Source organism: Haemorhous mexicanus, chromosome 1 (genome assembly GCF_027477595.1).
Source record: "Haemorhous mexicanus isolate bHaeMex1 chromosome 1, bHaeMex1.pri, whole genome shotgun sequence".
Classification (NCBI taxonomy): domain Eukaryota; kingdom Metazoa; phylum Chordata; class Aves; order Passeriformes; family Fringillidae; genus Haemorhous; species Haemorhous mexicanus.
Window position 1 is genome coordinate 121,555,811 of NC_082341.1, and position 17,201 is coordinate 121,573,011.

Below are 17,201 nucleotides of genomic sequence, written 5' to 3' on the forward strand. Positions count from 1 at the left end.
GAGACATTTAAGACTTCTGTTGCTTCTGCACCTCATGTTTCCGCTACCTCTGAATTCTTAACGTCAGGGCTGGGATCAGGAAGTGTCAAGATATGTGGGGGCCCTCAGACCCGCTGCCTCCACACTGTTTTCTGGGCACCTGAAAGGTGCCAGTCCATGAATGTTTCTGACTCCTCAGCGGGAAAGAGTGCTGGCTACAGCTTTTGCTTCTGTGCTGTGCAAATAACCTCTTGTACCCTTTTGCCTTCAAGTGATGCCTTGCAGAGACCTGGAGATGGCTTCTTACATAGACAGGTGATGTTTTAGGCATCTAGTCTAATTAGTAGCTTGAGTCAGCTGTTCTGAGGAGAATGTGTGAAGGGAATTCAGTTGTATGATTGACAGTTGTTATGATCAAGCTTTGATGGGACTCTCTTGGAATGCTGGGTACGAAGGCCTCTCTTGGAATGCTGGGTAAATGTCCCAGCTCAGTCTGCATGCAGTTTTAGATAATAGATTTGATGCAGAAGAGCAAACACTTACTAGTATAAGGAACTATAGTGTAAAATACATATTTTCTAGAAGGAGATAAATCCATGTCACTGGATGTTTTTATTTTTCCAGGTCCTATGGATTGATAACAGCACTGGTAAAACCATCAAAACTTAATCCTTTGAGCTATTTCTGTTGCAGTAGCTTAGTGCAGGTAGTTTCCAATCTGTTACTTGTCCTCCCTCAGTCTTTGCTTAAGAAATTTAGCTATTAGTGATAGCTGGAAGTCAGAGACTTCATTAAATCCTGGTAATTGTCATTACATTAGAAACAAAAACCCCATCCCTCCATTTAGAAAGTTTGCTTGGAGTATGCTGATGCAAATACTGTTAACTGGGGTCTCGCCACAGAAAGTGTTTTCTTCTTTTAGTTCCAGCTTTTTATACATGTTCCTTATTAACCTAAGGAGCAATATGGAGACGTTAACCACGGATTCATCAATCTTCTGGGCTGTTGCACCCACCCATGAACTGAATGGCAGGCAAACTGTAAGCTTTGAAGTGTCTGGTGGTGGTGCACGGCTCCATGGGCAAAGAGCAGTCAACTCTGATACCGCAGCTTTACAGCTCTCCTCTTCCTGGATGATGCACTGGCCTTCCAGTTCTTGGGAACTGCCAGGAACCTGTGGGCTTTGCAGGCAAAGGAGTTGGGAGCAGCAGTGCCATGGTCTCCTCCTCCCACAGGGTTTCTGCTATTGTTGGGCCTGGGGAAGGATTTGCATATCTGTGAGTACAGAGCTGATGTTCCCTCCCTCCGCTCAGAGGCCCTGCAAGGAAACTCCATGATCCTTCCCTTTTTTTTTTCCCCATCTTCCCCCCTCCCTCCACCCTTCTAAGGGCTAGTAGAAAATAAGAGACGGCCATTGTATTTCACTGCAGCAGCATTGTTCTGCACCAGACAAAGATAGCATATTTTTCTGAACCATAGTTTCTGCTCTTTCAGCCATGGCTGGCTACTGATGAGCAGCTGTGCAGACTCTGAATAGCCTAAGGCATTTCCTAAAACCATTAAAAAATATGAATTTTCCCCAAACATGTGCCAAAGCCCTCCCAAAAACATGTGGCAGGAGGAGGACAGCAAAGTCTTTGCTCTTTGTCCAGAATATACTTTCCTAAAATGAAATTTTCAAGGCATGCCTGCTTTCAGAGAAAGCATAGACGTTCTCTCAAACATATCAGTTGATTCTGGGAGGAGTTACTTGAGTCCTGTTTAGAAGAATATTTTATAAGAAAAAAAAAAAGGATTTTTTAATATTAAGGATTTTTTGTGAAGGAAAGAGCTGAAACTGAAGGGTTTAAACTAAGCTGTATAATTTTGCTTTATGAGCCAGACAGATGCTGGTAATAAATAGCTGAAGAAAATGTTAAAAATCAGTCCTGTTCCTCATCTGCCATGTATGTGACATTTCTGAAATATCATTTTGGGCTGTCACTGTAAGGACATGCTTTTTCTTCCCAGTTGTCTTCAAGTTCTTCTCAACCAGACTGGCCATCTTCTGCTGTCTCAGTCTGCAGCAGGCTTGCCATCTGCTATATGGCTAATCAATTCACAAAGGTGCTGCTGGGCAGTGCAGACTCCCTGTCCTCTGCCAATATTTTCTGGAAGTTGTCAAACATAGCTGAATTTGTTCTCAGCTGTCACAATCATCGCATTGATTCCAGCTTGTAGCACTCTAGTGACCGGTGGGGTATGCGCTTTGTTTTGCAAGCAGCGTTTGCTCTTTTGTGCCTGTTTGATTAGGCTGGAGCTATCACTGGAGTCTGAGGGAGCGTCTCTCGGGCTGCAGGTAAAGGTGCCCTTTGACTGTTTTACCTTGCCCGCTCTCAAGTTTGAAAGGTGAACCCGTGGGCGAATCAGCAGACCAGGACTCCAGATTCAATTTCTAATTCTGTCTGCTTCCCTGAGGCGGTTGCTTTAATTGCGGTTTCCAATCTTCCGAATGGAGAATGACACTTGCCTTGTTCACAGAGATGTTGTGAGGCTAATGTTAGCAACAATCATGCAGCACTCAAACCACCCTGATTAGGACTGCCTGGGTAGAACTCCAGCTCATCCTTGAACATGACAGTCTTCATTACATCTTGGGCTGTCCTAGTACGGCCCCCCTCAATCAGTGGCTGCCACAGTACAATGGCAAACCTGCCACTCGGCTGTGAGGTACTGAATCTGCCGCCTTCTCTCCTCTGTCTCCCACTTCCATGGAAAACTGCGTGCCCAAGTTGTGGGTCTCGCTTCTTCTTATCCCATTGAGTGCCCACTGTCAAGGCAAGGCCATGGCTATTGCTTTTGCTGCACAACTTGCTACCACTTGACCTTGGGGCCGCTTTTTGTTCTGACTGCATAGTACATCACAGAAATGGGAACATAAATCAGTATGCTGAGTTCTTCAGGATGGTGATAGTTCATGTTTCCTTAATATTCCTTTGGTTTTCCCTGGATATGATGGTGCAGCCGCTTCATCTGACTAATACAGTTAGTGAAGCTGCAGGTTTAGGCTGAGGCAATATTTGCATCATTACAGCTCTGTGTTCTCCTCAAAAGGCTTCTGCTGCACACGTTGCTCTGCTGGTAGGGTAGATCTGAAATTAAGATGGTAGATTGCTAAAACTTTAGTATACTCTTAGGCTAACAGCTTCTCTTTCTCCCTGGTCATGCAGGTGTGCTGAAAAGCCCTCCCTTAGTGCTTCCTTGGCTTTGCTTACAGCTGACTCAGTAAGGGAGCTTGTGGATACATCGAGGACAAGCAGAGAGAAGATAATGTTCCTGGATTTTCCATCCTGGTCTACTTTCTCTCAGATAGCAAGAGGTCTACTGGTCTTCTAGCAGAAACTGGTAGTTTTAAAAAGGCCTAAAATCTAGCTTTCCAAGTACCAGTTTCTACCAAGGAGCACCTGTCATTGGCTCTATACAGCTGCACTGAAAAGGATCATTCAGGAAAAGAAAAAGATATCTGCTCACTTTAACTCTCAGTGTTTGAATTGAGCAAGCTTTTCATTGCTCTATTAGTTTCCCTTGCCATGTGAAATACTGCCATAATTTCTTGCCTACTGAATACTTATATTTAATCCAAAGGAAAACAGCAATTTTCTAGAAACCATGAGAGGAAAGCTCCAAAATATCTTTCAGCCTGTTTTCAGTACATGCTGCTAAATACCTCATGTTTGTCAGCTCTTCTTGGCACCCTTCCTATGTAACAGTCTCCAATGATTTTGGATTGGCTTCTCTGCTGCTGATGGCTAGTAGGGATCATGCCATTCAGTAACAGCACTCCAATGTGTGCAGCATTTCACCACAACCATTTCAGAGGTGGCTGCTTTTAACCTGGATTTGGACTGGGATTTGCAAAACTGTTTCTATCAGTGAATTTCATTATAAACAAGTTAAAGGATGAGTAGGCTTCCTTGCACACCATTTAATGAAGTCTTCCTTAAGCAGTTTTGAGTTCACGTGCCAAGAGAGTCTTAACAAAATTGGAACAAATTATGCTTCTCTGCCATGTGCTTTGCTTATTCCTCATGGAGAGGTGGCTTTTTAGATCTCTTCTTAGGCCTCATGCCTCTGGTGACCCAAGCAACATTTGCGTGCAGTGGTATCAGGTTTTCTTGTTGAGCCTTTACTGTTTGCACTACAGAAATGATCTGCAAGCAATTGTGGAGCTGGTTTTTATGCTTGTCTTCACTCTTTCTGAGAGGTAAGGGAGAATATGTTGCGAGCAGGCAAAAGCAAATTAAATCAGCACAGATCTCTTTGATGACCAATGTGCAATAAGGTTGCACGCAAATGTCTTTGTGTCTGCTGCTTGCAGTAAACAAAAATTGTCACAGGCAAAATAAGAACCAGGAATTCAAGGAGGAATGTAGAGATTTCTGTGGTTTTTCTGCCAGGTTTAAGGTGGCAGTGATGTCCCTGGGGTGCAAGGTGAAGACTGAAGGGGTCTGTGGCTGATGTAGTACAAGAGTCCTTGGTGGAGCTCTGCAGGAATTGGTGAACTTTGTTAATGGAGGCTACAGCAAGGGCAGGGAGTGTGTCCCTCAAGTGACATTGTTATCTTGAGCAAATGCGTAGGAAGGGCTGGTACAAAGTGGCTCTCGCACCATCCCATCCTAGGCAGGGTTTCTGGCTGAGCAGCTGCAGGAGGGAGGGGAGCCACAGGTGATAAAATCCTCTCATAACCTTATGGAAAAGAATGGTTTCTTCTGCAAGATGATAAACTGATGGTATGATTCAGTAGCTAAATGCAGGGCCTCTCTCATGATTCCCATCACCTGCCAACAACCACTCAAGTTTAAACACAAACAGTTAGAGCCTCTCTGTAAAATCTGTGTAGGATGGGAACATGTGGCACAGGCTTCTCAGTGCTCACTCAATGGGTGCTGGGTAGTTTTAAATCACTGAGCACATTTTTAGCTGACACAGGCTGTGTTTATGCACATGGCTGTTGGGAGGATGGAAAAGGTGAGGATGCCATCCCAAAAACCAAAATGTCACTGGATGACCTTCTACCTCTGGACTACCTTCCCATGTTCTTGAGTTCCTGGCCATCAGATTTCATGGTTTTTAAAGGTTTATTTTCAGGTTCTGGCTTTACATCTGTTTTATGTTATGTTTATTCCCTTTGGTTCTTTTACTGACTTACAATTGTACAGTTCATGTGCTTGCTGGCACCAAACCTCAGGTGAATCTACCTCTACCATCCCCACAGCTAAAATGCCAACGGCAGCTGCTGAAATCCCAGTAGTGATGGATGTAACACCAAGTATTGCAGGGAAAAAAATCTGTAATCCTCTCAATATTTTTGCAGGTGTAAGTCCTTACCCTCATAGAAATGAAGGCATAAAACTGAAAATGAAAATGTCATCCTGAGGTACAGGCAAACTGACCACTCTGAATTTGTTTAGGAATTACATTTGAATTTTAGAAATCAGCCAAGCTCCACACAAGTAATTCAAGAAGATATAAATGGCTACATTATAATGAGCAGACACCTATTTTAAGTATGATCTATGTTTTAAAGAAAATTCATTACAATAAGTCTTACAATACCAAGCTCTTCAATGAATTTTTCATGTCTGCATAGCAAGATATATATAAAATGATCGTAATCATACACCTTTGGGGCAATGCTGAGCACCAGCTGTTTCACTGATGATTTATAGGTTGCCATGTTCAAGGTTAATAATCAGGAGAAACAGGTTATAGTATGCAATGTATTTATGTCAGGTTAGAAGTTCAGTAGTGAGGATATAATGTTAGGATGATATGTGCAGTTTTAATTAGCTATATGCCAGTTTTTTGGAAAATCAAATGCAGCTACTTTCCAAAGGTAAAAATCATGTGAAAAGTTACCGAGGCTAATTTTTATTTTTAATTCGGCATGGCAGTCACAAAACATGACCCTGTGCAGCAGTTCCAGCCACTGGCAGGGGCATTGCTGGTGGCCATGGTTATTTCCTCCCTGGATCCAGCTACATCCACGTGCCCTCCTGCAAGAGGACCCTTGTAACTGTGATTGCCAGGATCTGCTCTTCTATGCAAGATGGTTTTTGTTGTTTAAAGGCTTGAAGTCACCATTTGATGCCACGAGCCTTTTTAAAGTTGCTGAATAGTTACCCCTTGGTATACCAAGGGAACTGGAGCTTCCTGGCACAAGCCAAAGGTGCAAGTTCTTCTGCTGAGGCCTGGGGAGCTGTAGCTGCTTGCAGACACCAGAGTCCCTGAGCAGGGCCTCAGAGAATTGCCACTGCAGTGCAGTGCTTTGCAAAAACCTTTACTTCTTCCATTCAGTTTTCCTGAGCTCCCTTGAAGTTGACTGCTCATGCCCGGGAAGTCGGCAGCTTTCTCCACATACTGCCGGGATTTATATTCACAACAGAGAGCTCTAAATAAGACGAGGAATGGGCCTAATTCATTTCAGAGAGATGTCTTTAAATCTTACTAGATGCACTAATAGCAGACTTTGGTTGAAACCGTTGATCCATCCCATCTTTGCATTTTCAGCTGTGTGAACACACCCATCTGGGCATGGCAGGAGGCGTGCTGGTGCCGGGGTCAGCTCAAGCTTCACACCCACAAGTTGTTGTGTCCACCTCTTCCACCAGGACTGATCTGTGGCTTACTGGGATTTGAGTTTTGGACTACTGTGGGCCTTCAGTAAGGATTTCCTTGGTGCTGAATGTTACGTGCAGCAACACCCCTCGCCCACAGACCCCAAACGCATGCTTTGGCTGTTTGAAGTCATGCATCCAAGGTCTGTCTCTGCTCCCCGCTGTGCATTAATGTATGCAAAACAACCTGTTGAACTTATAATAACAAATGCAGCCCGGCCTCTAAACAAATGGCAAGAGGCACCCCAGCATAATAAAATCACCAGAGAGAGGGCAAGGAATAGGACACAGATGAGATTTCATTCTCATAAATTGCTTCTCTATTACACTTGGAGTATATTCACAATAGGGAACTTCAAATAAGATGAGAAAAGGGGCTAATTCATTTCACAAGGATGGCTTTAAATCTCAGCCTATATCCATGCTAGAAAATTAATTATGGCTATGATGAATGAAAGGAGAAGTTATATCAGTAATGAACATCACCATATCATGCTTTCTTAGCCCAATAAAATTTTCTTTAACTAAGCAATGGCATTCATAAATGTCAGCAAAGCAAAACATGAAGATAATAGGATATGTTGACCTGAGTGTAGGCAGTGGTGCCTATGGGCACAGGAAAAGCTGTTTGAGCCCTTATGTGTTTGTGTGTGACTTTAAAAGGGCCAGGCTCTCTTTAGCATTTCACAGAGCAGCTGACAAAGAAGGAGAGAAAAAGACAATAAAAATGAGTGATATAAACATTTTATTGGAAGTTGCAGAAGATGGCAGAGGGAGCTGGAAACCCAGGGTGAAAATTCGACCATATTGAAGGTAGTAGTAAAACTAATCCTGACTATGGATTCTGGCCTTAGAGCATCCAGGTCCTAAACAAAATAACCTAAACCATCCTATTAAGCTGTTAGACTGCATACCTGGAGTTCTTATCGAAGGGCTTGTGCTCTACCATTTTGCTTTACTATTATGTCAAAGCATATTGGCCTCTCATTGGCCTGGCAGGGGCCTTTGGAGATTTAACCAACCCAATGCCCTAAAAGAGGGCCAACCACCCTTCATGCTCTTCTGTTCATATTCACTTAACCAGTTCTTAAAGACCTCGAGAGACAGAGATCCCACAAACCATGCTATGCTTCCCTTGCATTTTACCTTTCTCTCCTTGCTGTAGTTTTTGCTTTTTGTGTTGCTCTTGTTCTCTGTGAACATGGAGAACCAAACAATCCCTTTTCTTTGGCAACAGCATTTTCTAGTTTGGAAATCAGCTGTGTTTCCCTTCAGTCTATTGTCCTCAGAATGATCCATGATTGGGCCAGTCTCTCTCTACAGGTTGTCCCTTCCAGATTTCTCCCTTAGGCAGTCTTCAGGCACATCCTGGCACTGGCCCTATGTTTGGGCTAGGACAGTTCATGTAGCCAGGTTGCTTCATCTGGGGCTTCGACTCTTCCCATTCACACCTCCTGTTAACCAGCTCTCCTCTTTTGCCATGATGTCCTGTCATTTTGTGTTCACCTTGTGATCCTGTTTCCCAGAATGTCCTCTCAGGGGCTCCCTGGCTGGTCACACCTCCATGTCTTATTTCTGCCTGATTCCAGTCTTGTTCTGCTTCTCACCAGATTGCATGGATGTCTCCCCACTGCATTATTTTGAATGAAGACCTTTTTCAAACATGAACATTACTGTTTAAAATATTTGAAGCATCTCCATGAAGGTGTGGTCTCTGTTCCTTGCTGAATGCTGTTTGTGCCAAGTCCTGGGAGAGACCTCGAAGAATCTGCTTTTAACTATAAGCTAAATCCTTTCATACAGTTTCCAATTTGATTTTCTGTGACGTTGCAGGATTTCGAGTTAGAGTGTGCTTCCCCAATTTGCTTTGGAGGATGTTTGTAAGACTCTGTCAAAAGCCTTGCTAACCTCAAGTATATCCACAAAGCCTATTACTTTACCACACGAGGAAATTAATTTGATTGGAGGCAATATGTTCTTAACAAACCCGTCTTGGCTGAATCTCATCTCCTTGTTCTCATCTGTGTGCCTACAAACAGTTTTTTTATTTTCCTGAGGAATGAAATTAAGCTGACAGTGGTTTATAATCCCCAGCCCTCCTTCCCCTCACCCTTCCCCCTCTGCCCCATGCATCCTCTTCCTTTCTCCAGCCACACTACAGCCACTGTGTGTGTTGCTGCTGTGGCAGGCTTGGGCCTTCTGCTGAAATTTCCGTCCATGCCTTCCTGTCCTCTTTTTTTGTTGTTGTTGTTGGTTTTTTTGTTTGGTTTGGTTTTTTTTTTTTTTTTTTATTCCTCTGGTGCAGTAACCCTCCCTCCCCATCCAAACCCCTCACTCCAGCACTCCCACAGGGGATGGAAAGCTGCTGTTTTCCCTCACATGTCATGACATTTGACCACTTCACCCTCAGCCAAACAGTGAGCGGCTTGCTGCTTAATTTCAGGATCCAAAATACAATTGCTTTTTAAACTCCCTATGGACTCTTTCCAGGCTACTGCACAAATTAAGCCTGTCTCTACTCCTTTCCCCACCACTTCCTTTCCTTACAGAACAGAAGCCTCTTCCTTCTTTTTAAACTTTTATGCAGTGCCATAAATTTATGTGGAGATTTACAGACACTGGATAAGACTCCTGGTTGCCCAGAGGACTTTGGCTGCTTGGCTCCAGTGAGAGGGTCCCCTCCACAGGGCTTTACCCCCCTTTTCCAGCGGCAGAGCGGATGCCAAACGGGAGCAAAGCATCTCTCTCTTGCCAGAGTCTCTTCGGCAAATGGTGCCTCCCCATCAGAAATGGTTACAGCCTCCTGCTTTTCTACGGGGGTCGGAGATGCACAGGGATCTGTGTGTCTCCTACGTGGCTCTGTGGTCCCCTGGTTTGCACCCAAAGCAGAGCGGGAGCTGCAGTTTCGTTTCCTTTACATGCTAATGAGCTCAGCTGCTCTGGCAGCAGCAAAGCCGGGCGGGGGGGCTCAGCTGCGAGCTGCATGCGGCCCCAAAAACTGGCAGCGGCATCTCCAAAAGGACAGAGAGTAGCCCCGGGATGCAAACCAGCCCTCCCCTGCTCAGTCTCTGGGAGCTGTAACCCACCTCTGTAGCAGGAAGGGTGATGCCGCTCTGCAGGAGTGGCTCCCGGTGGGCTGAGGGCATCCAGCGTCCTTTCCCCTCTGCTGACTGGAGAGGTTTCACAAAGCGTGGCCCTGGGAACCACTGTCGCTGCGTTGGAGGGCCAAGAGCAGTGGTTCGAAGCTCAGCCCCCAGCCATGCAGATGAGTTCAGTTCCCACATATGTTTTATTTGGAAGTCTACATCAACAATTTTATCTTTGCTTCTAACTACACCTGCTAACCAAGTCGAGCTTCATGTGGTTTTGTCCCTTATGCCAGCAGCCATTTCTCTGCTGCCTTGCTCAGCATCCAGAGGTGCTGGTTTCTGCAATGGAAATAAAACTGTGAAGACTTTCTGGTTAAGAGGCCTCTGTAAATATTATTTACTGTGAACATTATAGCAAAGCCCCACACACGATTAGTAGTGAGTGAAAAGTAACTGCTGATATGGCCCTGCTTTGGTACCTAATGTTATCTCCCGAAATGCTTATAGAAATATGAGCATTGAATATGCACAGTATTGTAGACCTCAGCTTCTACACTGGTCTGGTTATTTCACCAGAGCTAAAGTAGCTGGACTGCAAATCTTGTCTAGTGAGTTAACAAATCTTCAGAAAGCAGAAGTCACAGGGGACATCCACTGTTTTGATGTTTTAATAATTTTTGTCTTTGAACAAAATACTCTGCTTCTCCAGTGCACTATAAAACCATCTATGTGTAGGTACTTTGAATGCTGTGCCATTCACAGCTCCAGCTTAGCTCCACAGCTCTCTTACTAGGTGCTACATGCTTATTTAAAACAAAAACAAAGCCAACACCACCAAATTGTGTGGGGCCAGACCGCCCCCCCTCCAAACCCCAGGTGGGCACAGCCCTCTTGTGGGGTGCAGTGGCCACAGGAGGTGCTGTACTTGCGCCGTGCATGGGGCAGCTGCCCCAGCTACACTGTGTGAACCTGAACTTTGGTGTGAACCTGAACTTCTGCATTTCCTGCCTTTGTGTTGTTTTGTTTTGCTCCATTGTTGGCTGGCCCGGCCTCCCCCCTCCCCTCGCCAGCGGATGCACCCTGAATTCAGCGTCTTCCTATTCTCAGAATCCCTCCCTTATTTTCTCCTCTTCAGGCTGTGAACAAACTTTTGTGTCTTTTCCATGTTTTGCTTGATTTTTCCAGCAGCTGAGTCAGCATCTCCTTTTCCCTGCGAGGCAGCAGCCCTTTAAAGCTGCTGTTATCTCGCAAGCGTGCCATTTGCTGCAACCACCACCTAGAGCGGCTGAGATAAGTGAGGCAGTGGAGGGAGTAACCATCTCCTCACAGCCCATGAATGCTTCCAGTCAGGCTGGGAAATAATAGAAATATTTATTCTCTGGAAATCTTCCCGCAGCTGCTCTTGCTCCCTCTTTGTTTCACCCAGTGCCGCCTATCTCAGTGGCAAACTAAGATGGAACCAGGAAAGGCCTGAGCCTGAAGCAAAATCCAGGTTTTCTCCTCATTATAAGATTTTTAGTGAGCACTGGAGTGAGCAGAGACCAACTTTTCCCCTCTCTCCTTCATGATAGCCTCAGCCTGCAGTACTGACTGAGTGGCCTGGTGAGAAATGAGGCAGTGGTACCAAAATCTCCTTGGTGAGTGTCCTGTGCAACCAGCTCCAGGTCTTATGGGGCAGTGGATGAGCCAACACTAGGCACCGTGTTGGGAGCAAGGGCAACCCTCACTTTTCTTGTAAGGCCACTAAGCTCCAATTGTCACCATTTCCCCAAAAGGATACAATGGAGAAGAAGCCCTGGCACAGGCACTGGGGAAATGTTTCATGGTAAAGAAGACAGCACTGGCATGCCACCCAGCAGAGGTTTGGCCAGGCTGGCTGAGACAAGAGCTAATGGAAGGAGCAGTGAGGGCCAGGCTGCTGCATCTACCCAGAGGTGTATGAGCCTATGCAAAAAGGGGTTGAGATCCAGAGGAAACACAGACATTCGGTACTTAGAGACCTTTCAGCATCCCTTTTAACATCTCCAGGTGTAACCCTCAGGGTAGAAGCTGAAATTGCAGTTTAGCTGGAAAAATCATGCAGCTCGTGTTATAAACATCCACTAGACTTGTAAGCTTCTACCAAGGAATATCCTTCCTTGGTATCCCTAATGAGCCAATGCTCACATTAAATGGAAAACTAGTTTAATCTGCTCATGTCTCTGGAAATACCTGTCATGCCACCATTTCCTGCAATGGGGAGGCAACTGCTTTCTGATGAAAGCTCCTGTTCTGGGAGGTGTGTGGTTATAGGGGAATCTGCCATTTTTCTGCCTGACCAGCAACTTCGCTATCAGCTGTTTGTGATTAACCTTTTTCTTCTTTCTCTCTTTGCAAACCAGCTGAAGATCAAAGGCTCAAAGCTGGAGCACCAGGTTTATCTCAATATGCTGTGACTGAGCAGTAGTTTTTGACAGGCTGGAAGTGGCTGCACAGGGTCTGGGCAACAGTGACTCCCTGTTCTGGTTTTGTACCTCTTTCTGTAAGGGATAAGTGGGGAGCAGTCAGGGGTGTTCCGAGAGGCCAGATATTATGGCTTGCTAATGATACTTCTGAGGGTTTAACTTTATGCTCTGTATTTCTCAGCCACAGCAGACTGGAAGTGCTATCAGAGAAAAGTCTCATGCTGATGTCTTTGTATAAATACATGTTTATTGTTGTACTGAAAAGTGCAGGGAATTACTATGAGATAGAGCTGTTCTTCCTGTGGTCTGCATCAACTGAAGGATGGCCAAACTCAGCCCCATGACTTTTTGCTGCTGCCTACGTGCCTGCTCGTGTCCTGCTCTGCTCTAGCCCGTGCAGCCCCCCACTGTGGTGCTGTCCCCAGTGTGCATTTTTTTGGGCTCATTCCTGCCCTGCAGGCTGCTGGAAGAGACAGGCTGAGCTGTGCACAGCCTGCACAGGGCTCCAGCTCCCCGTGGAGGCTGTGCGGGACCTGTGAAAAGCCATCTGTGCCTCGGGACCCCTTCGTCCATCTCATCCAGACGCTTTTGCCCAATGTATCAGGTGGAAGTGGCTGGATCTTGCCCAATTTTTAATTACCAGCACACTGATTGAAACGGTGGCAGCGCCGGCTACCTGGAGTCAGTAGGAATTGACTCCTGTCATGTGGTGGGTATAATCTGCTCTCACTGTGACCCTGCTGTGGGACCGATGCCAGGAGACCAAGAGCAGAAACCGGATTTTCAGAGGCACTGAAAGCCCACAGCTTCTGGTGGAGGAGCAGAGAGCAATGAATCCTCTGTGACGCTGTGAATATTGGGCCACGGTCCCTGGCCAGCTCTTCTGTGTGTGGGACTGCTATGAGATAGCATTGTAGCATGCCGTACTGTGTTCTCAAATAAAGAGAGGAAGGAAAAGGATTTTAAGTAAACAAGAACAGAGCAGTTCTCAGAGCTGACCGCCACTGCCAGGCAGCCTCGTCAATAACTTGCATACTTGCCTCAGACTGCAGATTATTTCAATGTCAGCACAGATGCCATTTCTGGAAACTCCCTGCAGACCAAGGACATCAGAGGAGCCATTTTATCGTACTTGATGGGTGAGTGCAGGAGGCAGAGGTTAATAAGACTGGTATTATGCACAGAGTATGCAGAATAAACGAGGCATCATGAAAAGTTTGAGTGAAAAACATTTCATTTTCTCCATGCATGCTGAAGAAAAAAAAACATAGTTTCCTCCAATTCTTGTTTTTAAATGCACATTTGTGATTTTTGCAGCTGCTAATGTGTGTAATGCAGCGCTGTAAGGTTCTCCTGAGCATAAGACTTCTCACCTAATATGCACATACTTAACTGCCTCTGAAACTCATTTATCCACACCAGCTACTTCCAGACTCCCTGGCATAAAACAGTTTTGCACCAAAGCTGTGTTTGTATTCTCATATGTGACAACACCACATGAGGTGTTTTGGTGTTATTTTGTAAAGTCTCTCTTTTCCTACGCATGAGCCACATTTGTCTGTGGGTGTAAGGAAGCCTTGAAGCCTTCCCACTCCCTCTGGCTTTAAAGACAGATCTGAGAAAAGCAAGAGCTGCATTTTGGAATACTGTGGAAGTTTAGAAAAGGACAATATTTTTCTATGTACTCTAAAAAATACTTGAGATCATAGAGAATTTGGGATCACATTTGCGGATACTCTCCCCAGAAGTCACAGTGAGTTTTGTGGATGTGGAAGTTTTCCAAAACCCCCCGTGTGCACAACTGAGGTGGCGTGCTGCTTTCAGGGTTCCTGCTGAGTGCCCTGACACCCACAAGCCCAAAACCCTGAGAGGCACACACATTATTGAACATGCCAGAGGGCTGCCAGCACCACTCCTCTTTGTAAAGGTGACCTTTACATCATGGGCAAACCTCCCTGCACATCAGGCTGTGAAGAAGGCACATCTGTTGTTCCTAAATAATTCTTAAGGAAGTCTTCCTAAACCTTTCTGGGAGCATTACAGACAGGAGAGGAAAAAGGTTTGCTCTTGCTAACCTTGGACTCTTTGCAACACTGCAAAGGCAAAGCTCAGGGGGATGCTGGGAAGGGAAGGGTCTCAGGTCATAAATCATCACATAGGTCTGGAGGGCTGAAGAGAGACCCCAGCGCAGCAAAGGTGAAGGTGCAAGCCCCTGGTGATGACCTGGGGATGGGATGAGATGGGGTGGGATGGGATGGCCTGATAGTCAAGCAGGTGGCTGACTGAGGTCAGTTCTCTGAGCAGGAAGCACCAGTTTGTGATGTGAGAGAAAGGAAGAGGGTGCCAGGATGTCCCAGATCTAACAACTCCTGGCTGCATTCACAGCAGCCACGAGTGCTTACAAAGACAAAATACTAATGTATGTGCTGGCTGAGTGCTCAGGCTCAGTGAATGCTGAGAAAGCAAAGGGGCTTCAGCTATTTTGAAGACAACAAATCCAGACAAAAGATGCAGCAAAGCTGACTGTAACAGCATATGCCACAAAAAGTTAGCTCCTCGTCCTTTGTAGGCAGGATGGGCTGCAGCTGCAGCACAGGGGGAGCGAGGGGGGCTGAGCAGGAGTGCAGCTGCTCCCGTCACGTGGAGAGAGCCCACTCGGCACCTCCTGGGGAAGGCTCAGGAAAGAGAAGGGAGGGAGGGAGAGAGGGAGGGAAGGAGGGAGGGAGGGGACTGGCCCCAGGATCTGTGATACTGCTGCTGATGGGAAGCAGATATGTCGGATGAGGGACAGCAAACACCAGGCTGAACATCAAGGTGTTCCTGTGCAAATTGCCACCTGAATAAAAAAAAAAAAAAAATTGGGAGCCTTGAAGGTGATGAAGTTGATGCTGGCTGTATGGAGATTTGGAAAGACTCTTGTGCTGTCCTCCAGGAGTCCTGAAGTGGTTTTTGTTCATTTGGAAAATTCAACACTTTATTAAGGCTGTTGATTTACCACCAGTTGAGCTGGAAGAATAATAGATGGATAAACTGGGACTTTTTTTTATTTATTTATTTTTTTTATCCCAGATGCTTAATAAACTTATTCCCAAACAGACAAGCATATATATTAGAAATTAAAATAGTATGTTTGGGAACCAGCAGGTGAATCTGGATGGAAAACCCTCCGTATTACATCCTCGAAGCTATTTTGCAGATTTTACAGATTATCCATCAGGGTTCAACACGCAGCAGTGCTACAGGACAGGAGTGATATTCTTGAAGAATTTAAGCACATAAAGTTAATGATGTGAGAACAGGTGTTCACTGCTGTAGTTGATGGGGAGGAGTTTGGTATGGCATCTATATAAGGACAATATGAGCAGTGAGAGATTAAAATGCATACGGGTAGCAACCAAGAGACAGAATACCAAATAGCAGAGATGCCATGTGTGAGCCATGGGGTGATTCTGAAAAGGGTTAAAAAAGATGCTGCTGCAAAGGTTAGAGCTGTAACTCAAATGAAGATTAAAAAAATAAAAAAAGATTAAAATCAAGCAATGGATGCTGCCAGGTGCCTGAATGCTCATATATTACCTGAATGAAGGAAAATGGCTACAGCACAAAGCAGATGGAATCAAGTTGATGCCACGGCAGTCCTGGCACCATCCAGCCAAAACACTTGTGACCACAGCAGTCCCCTTGCTGGGAATGACCCCTCTGACCTATCAGTGGGTATTGCTGAGAGGATCGTAGCACCAAATGGCAGCTTCTTAGCATGGGGATTGCGATTAATAGTGCATTTGAGCACTCAAGTTAATGCAATTTCCATTACTGGACCTTTTTATCGTTCCCTGTAACTTTCTCAAATTAATTCTAGGTTTTCTTGCTCGAGCTTTCCTCATGAGCAACTTGTTGTTTGAAGGGGTGGGGGAGGGGAAGAAAAGCAGGAATGCGACCAGAAATCCAGCCCCCTTTTTGATTCTTACAGAGGGGTTTAACCAAATGCAACCATTTGACCTGAATATTTCAAATGAAACCAAATAGATTTTGTTCAGCCATAGCACAACCTCACAAATCCCTGTGGAACAATCCAAATTCCGAGAAAACTGAAGCAATTCTTTCTGTACAGACACGGCAATACCAGATTAATGGGCTGGGGTGTAGTTACCATATAACTGTGAACATATTGAGCTCCTGAGTACCTTTCTAATTTTTTTCCTCCTCATCTCTTTCTCCTGGGCTGCCTCTGAGCATGATTTCAAACTCCACTGAAATACATAAGCTTAAGCTCTACTGAAATGTCCAGGGCAAATGGACTGGAGGATACAAAACCTCTCAATAGCACAGGAGAAAACACTTTCTCTGAATACAGACAAAGGAACTAAAGAGGGGATAAGGACCTCAGGCTGCTGGAATCTAATGTCCTTTTCTGTCACTGTTGGGTCTTAATAACTGGTATTTATCAAATGTTGCTTTGTCATATTATTAGTTGAATTTGCTAATAGGGAGGCTGATGCTTATAACCTGTCTTACCAGCACAGGACTGGGATGAGAATGTCAATTTGAGTTTGCCTTAAAAAAAATGAAAATAAAAACAATGGGCAAAAGCATTTGGTGGAAAGAGAACTGATGCTGTTGAGAAGTTGAGATCAGAGACACAGGGAGAAGAGCATCTTGAACCTGCTGCCTAACAGGACTGCAGCTTCTCAGAAAAGTGTGTTTCTCCTCAAGGAACACTACCTATTTTTAATGTACTAGAGCCTACCTATAGCTCCAGCCTGTGCAGCCTGGTGTCAAACAAAGCCCAGAAGTACACATTGCCTGGAGCACAACAGGATGTGATGATAGGCAGAGAAATCTGCAGAAAACACAAAAGATCAAGCCAAATCCTGCAACTTGCTGTTCGTTTTAGCTGAGAGATTAAAATACCAGCAGAAAAGAAAGAGATGGAGCAGATGCAGCATCTCCATGGGGCTTCTTCTTGCAGCCTCTTTCCTGTCCCCGTCTTGTGCTTTCTCATCCTCTGGAGTTTCACGGCAGTCCCAGTTACT